The sequence below is a fragment of the Passer domesticus genome, chromosome 3 (genome assembly GCF_036417665.1).
Source record: "Passer domesticus isolate bPasDom1 chromosome 3, bPasDom1.hap1, whole genome shotgun sequence".
NCBI lineage: Eukaryota > Metazoa > Chordata > Aves > Passeriformes > Passeridae > Passer > Passer domesticus.
Window position 1 is genome coordinate 44,167,070 of NC_087476.1, and position 12,254 is coordinate 44,179,323.

The 12,254-nt window shown below is 42.5% G+C and overlaps 1 protein-coding gene across 3 annotated transcripts in view; it reads left to right on the forward strand.

The window, feature by feature from the left end:
* Window positions 1-7,501: 7,501 nt before the first annotated feature.
* The window catches only part of PRDM1 (PR/SET domain 1), a 101,728-nt gene continuing 96,975 nt past the window's right edge, over window positions 7,502-12,254 (forward strand). For 2 of the 3 annotated variants that reach the window (XM_064412822.1, XM_064412824.1), the window contains exons 1-3: window positions 7,502-7,532; window positions 8,064-8,157; window positions 8,888-8,925. The gene's annotated coding sequence lies outside the window, so the exon portion shown is untranslated. Of the gene's footprint in view, window positions 7,533-7,754; window positions 7,961-8,063; window positions 8,158-8,887; window positions 8,926-12,254 lie in introns of those variants that run through there. The other variant, XM_064412823.1, reaches the window with a different exon arrangement.

The window sequence follows — 12,254 nt, forward strand, 5'->3', positions numbered from 1 at the left end:
AACAGAGACCTGCGTTCAAGCAAGAATTTACTTTCCTCCCAAATCACTTTTCAAACCCAATTCACCTAATCCTGGTGCCACCTGAGCCTCCTCCTCACTAGTACAAAAAAGATTGTGTTGTTGGGGCTCTGGGATGGCTGGCAAGCTATTGATTTCCCAGCTGTTGAGAAGACAGACTGAATACAATTCAGCAGATGCAAACAGAACCTGGCTGAGAGATTGTTTTCCTCCAGAAAGTAACCTTGTGAGATGCTGAGGTTATTGACTTTGGAGTGGGGAAGGAGGTGTCTGATAATCAGCTCACTCTCTATCTCCCTTAGATTTATAGCTCAGGGCCTCCCTGTCACTCCTGAAAATATAATCACGCTGGCAATAAACCCTGAGGGAAGAATGAGACAGCAAGTGTTTTTTCTTAGAGGTAACGCAGTGACCTCTGAGTTACATACTTAAATGAGCCATGATCTTATAGCAGGCTCAGTTCTGGTCTACTTGATTGCCGTGTCTTGGCTGAGATGCCAAAAGTGTCCCAGCACATGTAGGGCTGGAAGCATGTCCCACAGCCTCACTGCAGAGGGGCCCAGGGCACAGTGCCTTTGAGATAGGTAGTGTGAGAGCGGGGAGAGAGCTGTCTCACTTTATTTCTCCAGATGAGAAAACTGTACCAGAGGGATTGGTGGGGTTTTTGGTTTGTTTTTCTGTGGTCGTTTTTGGTTGGGGTGAGGGGGGTTTTCTTGACAGAAACATTTCCTGTCTTCTTTGCAAAAATGTATTTTATGACCATTTTGCTGTGCAGACTTCTCCCTTTCTGGACATTGCACAGAGTAATGTAACACCTTCAATCTGTGGAGCAGATACCTCTTGGTTTCTTTATCTCAGACCATGCCTTTGTCTCTCTTCAACCTGTTCTTGCTCTTCAGCAAAAACTCACCTTTTTACAAGCTGTCAAACGTAACACTAACAGCTGAGCATTCCTTTGGAAGAAAAAAAAAAAAACCAACCCACATATATTTACTTAAAAATCACTTAGTATTTATTACTCCTTGATTTTTTATTAGCCTTTTAACCATGTCTCTCACTTTAATCCAGAGGGAATGGACTCTCTCTTACGCCTGTAGTAGATATATCCAAACCGAGAAGGGGAAAAGAGTTGTTTAAGTGCTTGTAGTATTTCCGATATTTAAGGCAATTTTTGAACAAGTAACAGATCCTGCTTTAGTGTGTTCCCTCTGCTAAAAAAAATCTTGTTTCCAAAAGCCATGGTCTATCTGTTGATAAGCAGATTCAAACAGCACAAAAGGCTGCAAAAGCACTGTTTCTACAATCCCATTCCAGAGAGGAGGCAGGAAGGATCTTCCTTTAAGGAGGAAGAACATAATCAGGAGATTATGTTCTTCAGGCCCTTTGACATAAAGATGGCCCAAGCATCCAGCTCTCCTTCACTTTCTTTCCTAAACTCAGTTGAGTAACCTCAGCCTGCCCACAGCCTGGCAGGCAAAAGAAGGCTACTAAGTGCAACTCAGCCAAGTGTTGATGCAAGTGGTTACCTTGGCCAAAAGCGTGACAGACTGAGAGGGATTTCAAAGAGGCCCAGGGCAGCCAAGAGAATGGGTAACAGCTTGGGAAATGTTAAACAACAGACATAAGACTTGAACAACACATTCACTGATTTGCTCCTCAAGTTGTTCTAGTGACTCAGGATGGAAATCTGGACATCACTGTGCATAATACAGTGAAAACCTCTGGTCAAAGGGCAGAGACAGTAAGGAAGCGAATTAAATATTGGATAGCAATGAAAAGGGGAGGCAGGCGTGGGAGAAAGATTTACATAAGCTTTGTCATCGTGGAGATCAGCGGGAAGCCCCTGCCAGAAATAGGATCTCAAAAAGAAAAGAGCAAAATATAATGGCTCAGGGAAAAGCACCACGAATTGTCAGTGATCTACACAAAACTGATGTTTGGAAAGACCACTGGATGCTTTGGGGAGTATGGGATAATCAGAGGGTAAGATGAATAACACAGATCTGTAAAATACAATGGGTGTAGTAGAAGAGAGATTAGGAACTTCTTGGCCCTCATGACTTGTATGAGTAATACATAAATAAGACAAGAGGAAATGGAAAAGAGATCTTAGGAATTTTCTGCACAAGGGAGAGGTAACTTGTGGAACACTGTCATCAGATGCCATTAAAAGCAAGGTCTTGATGGAATTAAAGGAATAAAATATAAATGGATAGAGAGAGTTATACTCTTAAATGAAAATAATAATATTTTTATATTATCACATTTGGAAGTAGAACAAATCTTCATCTCTAAGCCTGAGTAATCAAATGTTTAGAAAGAAAGATGGTTAATCTAGAAATGTTATTTTTAGCATTTTTTGCATCTTCCCCAGAAGTAGACACTAGTAGTCATAATTTGAGACTGACAACACCTTGGATTGAGCTACGATGACCATTACTGTGTTTTTAAATCTCTTCTGGAGGCAGCTCTCTTTCCTGGACAGCTTTTAGTTCAGCTTGCTTGCAGAAAGTCTTGAAGAGAATTCACAGAATAGAAGTATTGAATATGACACTAAAATATTAAGTAGAACAAATAAAATGAAGTTCAACCCTTTTCTTCATGTTATTATGACATCTATATGAATTAGGATGTCTCCTTTTAGTGCCAGAAAAATATTACATTTTTGAAGACGGGATTGCAAAGCTCTTGAAAATGTTAAACCCACTGCCTAAATAGTAATGTGGAATGTGTAAACCATCACCTCTTCACCCTCTTCAAAATAACAATCACAAATAACAATCTGGATCTTCACATGTGGCAGTCAGTTTGACTTTCTCTTCCAATTCAAGTAATCACTACAGGAAATCTTTATATTTGCATACTAGTTTTGGACTTGAATTTGGTTTTAAGTGGAACTAGAAAGAGTGCCAGCATGAAAAGTAAATTTTTTTTAAAACTGCAAAGAGAAAAGTTCCACCCTTATTTTTGTTCTTTAACATTCAGTAAGAATAATTTTAATTTACCACATCTGGGGACTGTCAGATAGTGCTTGCATATCCATTCTTCTAAGTATTCTGGACAAATACAGTGATTCAACAAATATTTTTTTTTAAATCTCAAATTAAATAAATCCAAGAGCAACCATGATAGTCATCAACCGCCCTTACAGACTTCTAACAATATTTTTTTGCCCCTTCAAACACCCATCTCTTCTAGGCAAGAGGAAAAAAGAGCAGGTTTGTATCGGAAAGAAAATACCATCAGTAAATTCAAGCTATTTGAAGCTTAAAAGAAAAACAAGCAGCAAATTTCCAGGATTCTAATGCAGTCATTTCTCCCTCAGTAGAGACTGCTTCAATACGAATTCCTCTGCTGATTGAAATTTCTTAGCTACACTCTGCCTTGAATTAAATACTTTCAATGTGGGATTGCTGAAGCAGGTGACAAACCTGAAAACAGCCATGCTTGCAATCACTGTGACACAGTAACTGCTTTACAGAGAAATATTATTTACCTTGTACAGAAAAAGTAAGGTACAATATCCTGCCCAAGCTTAAAGGAAGTCTGTCTAGCTCAGGAAGAGAAAGCTCTTCCTAATTTCCATTGTGGAAGACCACCATTCCACACAGTATTTAATCCAGCCAGCCCACTTCACACAGCACCACACTTTTGTCACATTTTCTCCATTTCAGTTGTCATTATGGCTAGAGGAGAAAAAAGGCTGTAGACTGCCCCAAAGCACTTTTCCCTCAGCTCTTTTTTCAGAACAGGATGCCATTTAGACTCATGCATACCATTAACATAAATAACCTCAGAACTACTTAAATCACAAAAAGAGTCTTCAAGTGTTTGTAAACAAAAATGTGTGCCAGGTATACATTTTAATTTATCCTTTCCTTCTGTTTTTTTTTTTGTTTTTTTTTTTTTTTGTTTGGTTGGGGTTTGTTTTTTTGGGGTTTTTTTGGTTTTTTTTTTTTTTGTTATTATTTTTTGTTTTGTTTTTGGGTTTTTTTTTTTGTTGTTGTTGTTGTTATTGTTGTTTTTGGGGTTTGTGTTTTTTTTCTTACAAACGTTGGCAAATTAGAATATTGTAAAAACTACATAAAGGGACAGCTTTGAGTTTGCCCATTCCTCCCTTCACCCCTCCACACCCTGGCAGACGTTCCCTGTGTACCTTGACATGCAAATGCACGTTGGTTGCCTCAGATTATTCTTCTATTGATTACTGGAATATTTTTACTTCTGGGCAGCACTCCTCCCTGTAATTTTGAGGATGGAAAGCCTTTGAGTCGGTTGATTTTAAAAACGTGTTTCACTTGTTTGGGAACACTTTTTTGATGTTGAAAAAAGCCAAGAAACAAAGTCACCCAATTTACTTAAAATGTCACGGACACTTGATGGAAGCTTGACTTGATATTTCTTTAATTCTAGCCTTTTGTCAGTACAACTGATGTTAAAGTGCACATATTTAAATTACAATGTCTTGTGATGAAAGTGAGACAACATCTAAATAAATTCGTGTCTCTTCTTAAATTTAAAAAAAAAAGTAATGTTCCTTCCTCTCACTTTTGGCATTTTCTGCCCTTTTCGTTTGTTTTCCAAGCATCCAAAGGTAAAAGAGCTTGATAAAAATGTAGTAATGGGATGGGGGGGGGAGGAGAGGAGAGGTAAGATAACATTATTTCAGGTCTTTGCTCTGCTTTGTTAGGCCAGATTTAATCTTTGGGCAGCATCAGAAGATAGGCCTGAATGACCACCTCATCATCTCTTCACTCTCTCCTCTTTTATCTGGATTACTCTTTTCAGGGATGATATCTCACTATTCCTGTTTGGTAAATCAGGCTATTTTCCCCTGTATTTCACTTATTGTAAAATGTTTTCTTTCTTAACTTCAGGCCATTGTTCCTGAGTAGTGAACATGCTGTCACTGCAGACAGGGTGAGAGAATGGAACTGTGTAACTGGGGACAGATTCTGCCATATTTTGCCAGTTAGCAGTAGCTTGCTGTCAAGTTCTCTTGACTTCATGGCAGTTTGTAGCAGAAAAAAACATGGATAAAAGGAGTCAAAGCTGGCCTTGTAATTGAAAAATGAGGAAAGATAATGAATGTTATGGAATATGGAATAGTCTCAAATGGCAATTTAATTTTCAAGTTAGCAAATACTCAGAATTACAGAATAATACTCAGAATAATACTCATGAACTGGGTGAGTTTTGAGAAAGCATTTGTTCACAGTCTGATTTATTAGTGCTTCTTGTTGCCTTATGATAAATACTAAAAAAAAAAAAAAAAAAGAAACAAACACCAGCATCACAGCCAGCTTTGTTCCATTTAACAGTGAAACTCAAAGCTAACAGTTGTAGTTCAGAACCAGAAACCTCACGACAGAATACTAAAATGTGGTGCTGGGACTTTGTTGTCACTGGAATGTATATTCTGTGTGGTAATTTTTTAATCTAGTTGTGCACTGAAAATAAAAACCCCAAACCAAACCCCACTGTAATTATATTTTGCTTGTTCATGCTGAGTAAAACATGTCAGACATTTGGGGAGAGCAGGCTGAGGTGCAGAGGAACCAAGCATGAGCATGTGCTAGTGTTTCACAGCACGTGCAGCCTGATTGCTGGCACCAGCCAAGAAAACCGAGGGATTGCTGCTGTGCTTGTGACAAGGTGAAGGTGGTTACAGGCCAGCTCATTAAAAATTACGGACATGTGTTGTGCCACGTTTGATGACTGTTGAGAGAGGCCAGAGAGAAAGAGCTTACATAAAAGCAGGACATGATGCCAGTTGACTCACTCAGCACAAGGTGGCCTCTGCACTGGGCACGTGTAGCCATAATGAGTGCAGGAAGTGCTGCTGTGTCTTTTGGGAAGCGTTGGGAGCTGCAAGTTAGATGGTCAATGACCACCTGCCCACAAGCGACAGGCAGGTGATGGGCATTTCACAGGAGGCACATGGAGAGCTTCTCTGGAAAGGCTGCTGCTCTTTTCTGGCTCTCTCCCCTCAAAGGCATCAACATTAAGAACAGGGATATTCATGGGAAATCACATCAAGAGGGCTATGTCCCTAACAGCAGGGTGCCTACAGTAGAAGAGGGCAGCAAGATGGAAGCTGTAACTCCCTTTTCCTTTTTAATTGCTCTTTCAAAATGACGTAGGGATGCAACAGCATCTGACATACTTATATGGAACATGCCTCTCATCCTGGAAATATTTATTCTGAGCTCAAAAATAATACTGCTGGATCAGATCCATCCCTGGTGCTCATTATGGAATGCTGGACTTGCTGTTGGTGGGGTATGGAGCAGTCTGTGCTCATTTGTTGGGTGCACAGAAAGGTCCTGCAGAGGCACCCTCCACATCACCATGCCAGATGCCTGAGATCGCTCAAGGATACTCTCCCTATGCAAGGCATGGCTTTGGCTCTCCAGCAGGATTTTCACCAACCCCTTTAGACAGACTGACACAAGGGATCAAGCAGGCTGTGGGGCAGGATGCATATGGGATCAGTCCCACCAGAAAACAGAGCAAGTGTGCTTTCTGCAGCTCTCAAATGCCATACTCCTACCAGCCCCCCTGCCACACCCCTCTAGCAGCGCTGCATGCAATCCCCCAACCCGGAGCTCCCACGGACCGAGCTATATTTTTATTACTCTCCTTTTTTCCTACTTAAAACGGGAAAGGAAGGCTGACACGAGCAGAGCCGCTCCTGACCACGCCGCGCTCCCAGGGCCCCAGGGGCGGCCGCACACCCTGGCGAGGGCTGCGGAGGGGCTGAGCCCGGGCCCTCCTGGCCCTCGGCGGCCGCGGAGGGCGCGGGGCAGCGGGCGAGGCCCTCGCTGCCAGGCTCCTGTCAGGCGCCGCGGCCCCCGGGAGCCCCTTGGCGGGGCCAAAGTGAAAGTGAAGCGACTCCCGAAACCCTTCTGGGGGTGGCGGCAGGCGCCATGTGACAGCCGGGAAGCAGCCCGGCCGCACGGGGGGCGAGCAGCGGGGGCCGGGGGTGTGTGCGGATGGTTCCTGAGGGCGGCGGGGCCCCCTCCCCGCCCGCCGCGCCAGGGGCGCCCCTCGCCGCCTCCCCTCCCCTCCCTCCCGCATCCCGCACCGCCGGCATCTCCCTCCGCAGCCGCACTCGCGCCCATCCCTGGAGCCCAAGCAGGGCAGGGCAGGGCCGAGCCGGGCCGGGCCGGGCAGGGTGGGCGGCTGCCTCTCCTCTCCTCCCCTCCCCTCCGCCGCGTCCCCCTCAGGCAGGGCAGGGCAGTAGCGCGCCCCGCAGCGCTGCCCCCGGGAGGAGGGACTCGCTTCCCCAGCATGATCACGGCGGCTTACTAGGGTGGTCGTCTCTCCACCTCTTTTTTTTTTTTTTTTTTTTTCCTTGTAACTATTTTTTTTCCCCAATTTCCCTGCTCGCCGCGGCTGTCAGCGCTCTCACCGCTGCTCGTACCACCGCGCCTCCCGGGGCTGCCGGCGCGGCCCTGCCCGCCGCCGCTTTGTGCCCGGCGCGATGCTGCGGGGCCCGGGGGCAGCGGCAGGTAAGCGGGGCGGCGGCGAGGGGCTGGCGGGGCACGGCCGGGGCAGGAGGTGCCGCTGAGGAGGGCGCGGAGCCGCCCGCCCCCGGAGCAGCCCGCTTCTCGCCCGCGCCTCCGCGTTCGTGCCTTCCTTTGTTTTATCTAGGTGCTCTGTAAAAAGTTGTTATCACCGCCACCCAAAAGGACACTCCCTCCCTTCCCCCCATCCCCAGTCGAGACTTCGGGGGTCTCAGACCCTGCCCGCATTGGCCCTGGCTTTGAATCTCCCCGTAACAGCCGCGTATTAAACCTGTCTTCAGCTGCGAATCATCCCTCTCTCCAGCCTGCTTACCCCGCAGTCCCCCACCCCAACCTTTCTGCCTGTTTTGATTTTATTTCCTCCCCCAGCCTCCCCTTGGTTTCTAAGGGACTCCCCTCCAACCTGTCTGTAGGTATGTTTGTGTAACCAGACACTGAGAGTAGCTGTCTGCCGAGGAATTAACTCGGCAACCCCCAAAGCTTAGTTTGCATTCAATAGAGGTGTTTGTTTTTCAGGTTTAAATCTCCAGACGGGTTGAAGAAGTCGCCCAAAAGGAACCACTTCGCAAATTTTGTTTCCTCTCTTGAAATCCCACTGGACGTGGAGCAGGTGGGGGATCGGGAGGGGAAACTTTTGGGGTGATGGGATGGAGAGTGATCAGGGGCTGAGTGGTGTGGGAAGGTGGGGGAAAGCGCTTTAAAGCTGGGAGAGTGGAGCTGCACTTTCCCCCTTCCCCTCCTCAGCGGAGCATAGCTCAAGGCTCTTGCTCTCGTTCGTTAAAAATAAATACTACAGAAGTTGGCAAATTTTGTAGTTTTAGAGAAGTGGATTCTCTCCAGGATTAACGTAAAAAATGTTGATGTTTGAGGAACTGCTCTTGCTCAACCCGTAAATAAAGTGGAGATGTTGACAGTTTGTCTAGCCTCTGGTAAATGAGAACAAAAAAAATATTTCATTTCTTGAAGGGCATCAATAATTGTGAGGGTGGGAGGGAGAGGAAGGAGTTTAACTATTAACCTTTATCTGGGCTCATAAATGAGTTGAAACTCATGTTTCTGAAGCTTCTTTTATGCGTTTGCTTTCCTGTTTTCCCCCTTCTTCTTTCCTTCAATTGAGATGGTGAAAGGTAAATGAAAATAATGATGCTTGCATTAATGGGACAAGCAGGCGATTTTATGGCTCACCAGTAAAAAATAAATGCCACGGGAAAGTTGCTGTTTGCAGTGCAAGCGGTGGGAAAGTGGTCTGGAGGGCGTGGGGGGGCGGGGGGGACGGCAGAGAAGTGCCGCTGGCTGCTGGTTGTACTCTTACTTTAGGAGATTCGGATTTGTGTTTCCAGATCTTCACTTGAAGACGGCGAAGGACGGTTTGTGGAAGGTAAGAGAGCCTCTTGCCCAGCACTTATATCCTGCCCACGTGTGCTGTGAGTACCTGGGCGCTCGCTCCGGCCCGCAGAGCCAGCACACCCGTGCTGGGAAGTGATAAACAGGAGACTTGTTGCTGGACACGGTATGCATATTGGGAAGCACAGGATTTTTAGCAGAGAGATTAGCTGCTTTTACACACAGAGATGCTTCTTAAGCTAATGAATTCTTCCCCTCCAAAAATGGGATAGCCTTTCTTTTCTTAATCAGAAAACAGCAGATGAAGACTACAGTGAAAAAGTTTCTGTTCTGACTCTTTTCTACAGTGGAAGTAGTATGCCTAACTTAACATGTAGGTTGTTTCCATCAAAGATGTTAGTATTTATTTTGGTACGAATTGGGGGTAAAATTATCCCTGTATCTTCTTAATTGCATTCTTTTCCAAATGTGGTGTTTTTATTTTGTGGCATGGTTCTTGCCAGAATTGCCAAAAGTGAAATAAAGTTACTCTTACTGGTTTTGAAGATAAACTGTGTCCAGCCACCAGAGGTTTTCTCCTTCCTACAGGATAATGAAGTGAAAGCAAGAGATCCTGTGGAGGAGGCAAGGGTGGGAAAGATATGGGATCATAAAATTTGGCAGAGCAAGTGATTGAGTGCGGTGTCTTTGTTAGTTTGTCAGCATCGCAGTTACAAGTAAAATATGCTTGTAAAATGCAAATTCAAGTAATTTAAAATGAAAATTGAAAAAATGCTTTCTCCCTTTTTTTTCTTTTTCCTAGTAAGAACAGTCTTTCACTTATTTGTCATTGTTTTGTCGTTCTCTTGTCTAGGAATCAAAAATATAAAAACTGAGTAATGCTGTTTACTCTCATGAATTATTGTAGAAATCTGTACAGCATACTCAGTTTGGAGGGGGTTCCTCATCTCCCACCTAAAATGAGTCCTTGTCAGCAACAAGTGTGTTGATACATGGATCTGAAGGACTTGGGCACAATGCCAGCTCAAGCAATTTAAATGACATGGTTAATAGTGTCTCTACTGTCCTTATCACACAGTAGTTGTCTTTAATAAATCCAGAGGCTTCCAAGTGATAATCAGAGATGACAAATTAAGTGGAATCCTAGCTCTCATGTTCAGATGAACTCTCTTTTGCACCAGTTGGTAAATATGAAATGCTAGTTCCAGATGGAGTATAAGAATTTGTAAAATATACCTTTCTCCTCTAAATATGTGATTTCTTTAAGACAAATAGAAGCCAAATAGATTATCTGAAAGTATTTCTAAACCTGAAGTGTTCTCATGGATTCTATTGCTAGCAATGTAATTTTTAGAAAGTTTTTCTGTAATAATAAATGTATGTCTGCATCCTTCAAATGAATCTTTATAAAACATTTCAAAAGAGGGAACAATTTTAAATAAATTAGATAAGCCAGTATAGCAAATACAACAAATTAAAACACTCTGTAACTCTTGTAAAGCATTTAGGATGGAAGTGAAAAAGATCATATCATCACTTTCAGTTTGAAATAAGTAACATTTAAAGAGCAGCAAATACAATTTCAGAAATACACTGATACACAGTTGTTTCACAATGGGAATTTAAAAGTTCTTTGAGCACCTCTGGTAATCATAACAACTTTTCCCTTTGTCAAATTAAAAGATTACAGCATAATATGTAACTACATAAGAAGAGGCAGAGTAGTGCAATTGACAGTTTAACTGCAAGTTGCATGTATGATTGCTTAGTTTATGACCTTTTTTTTTTTTTGGAAAGGTTTGATCCTAAAAATATCATTGCCGGATCTCATTTTCCTGATTTTTAAGCCTGCTAGATGCTGTCAATAGTTGTAGAAATGCTCCTGTTCTCAGCAGCTGTTAAGAGTTTGCTAAAGCACCTAATAATAATGTGTTTTAGATCTTGTGACTGTGATGGAAATACAGATGTGTGTTTAACTGCTAAATTTGGAAATATTCTTCTTAATGGTAAAGATTGTGTTTTTGAAAATTAACACATGAATGCAAATTGTCATCACAGACTTTGTTTCTTGTGGCTTTGTTTGCAAAATTCATTAATTTGAGACTAGTGAAAACTGACTACTTCCTAAGATACTACCTATGTCTTAAAAGTAACAATAGATAAATTATAGTACTTTCTTAAAAGCCTTCTACAAAGAAGAAGTCTAACAGATTTTTTTTAAACTTTGTGTCTCAAATCACATCACAGTCTCACTAAAATTTATTAAAGTGTTAGCTTTTGTCAAAGTGAATGACCCAACCTGAGGTAGTAATGAAATGTTACCATGAAAAGTCTGTGGCCCAGAGAAAGGGGCAAAGAAGGGAATATGCCTTTATGTATAAATTCACTGTATAACAAATACGTTAATATTTGCCACTCCTCGGCAGTATGGATCTGCCCTATTCATTAAAAGTAAATACTTGTTAGTTCCAAGTAATATTTGGAAAGATACTGTGCCTTCACACTATCAAGTATTCCCAGAGATACTTTTTAACTGAGTTGATAGGTCACTCCTCTTTTTGGATGCTCTGAAATTATGATAGTGGCTTTCTGATACTCATGATATGAAATTAAAAGTGATCTTCATTGTTAAGAATTATAGCTTACGACTTTTTGTTCCCCTGGAGCCCTCCTCCAACCTGATAGCATTCCAGTTCCACAGTTGGCCCACTTTTCTTTTTAATTTGAAGGTTGGGTAGAAGTCTTGTCAGGGTCTGCATTTGTACTGCTCTGTGTAGGGCTGGGTGTCCATGCTTGAAACCATATGGGTGTTTGTTACTCTTCCAGAAGTGTTGCCACCATTCCCAAATGCATTCTTTTATTAAACCAAATCCTAAGGATTTCTTCATTAATACTGTATCACAGTAGAAACCACACACTAGGCATCATGTACTTGAAAAATTACAATCCTCAAAAGGTTGGGTTTTTCTGGGTGGGGTTTTGTTTTGTTTTTGGGGGGTTTTTTTTGGTGGTTTTTTTTTTTTTTTGGTTGGTTAGTTTGGGTATTTTTGTGAAAAATAGGCATATTCATTAAATGTGCAGAAAAAGTGTTCAGGTTCAGAAAATTTTGCAAATGTAGTGTATCTGAAGAATTTCTCTATAAAATATCTTCTCTATAAAATGTCTTGGTCTTTTACACTCTCTTGCTTACCATGTTCATCACAAGACCCGAAATTACCAGCATGCATAATAAGCACGGTCTTACTGCTGTGAGGAATGCCACTGAAGTAATTGCAATAATTCTTGGTAAAGCAGTGCCCTGTGTTTGTAGAATAGACCCTGTCTTTTAAGCTCTGCAGGGAAAAGAATTGTCTTCAAAGTATT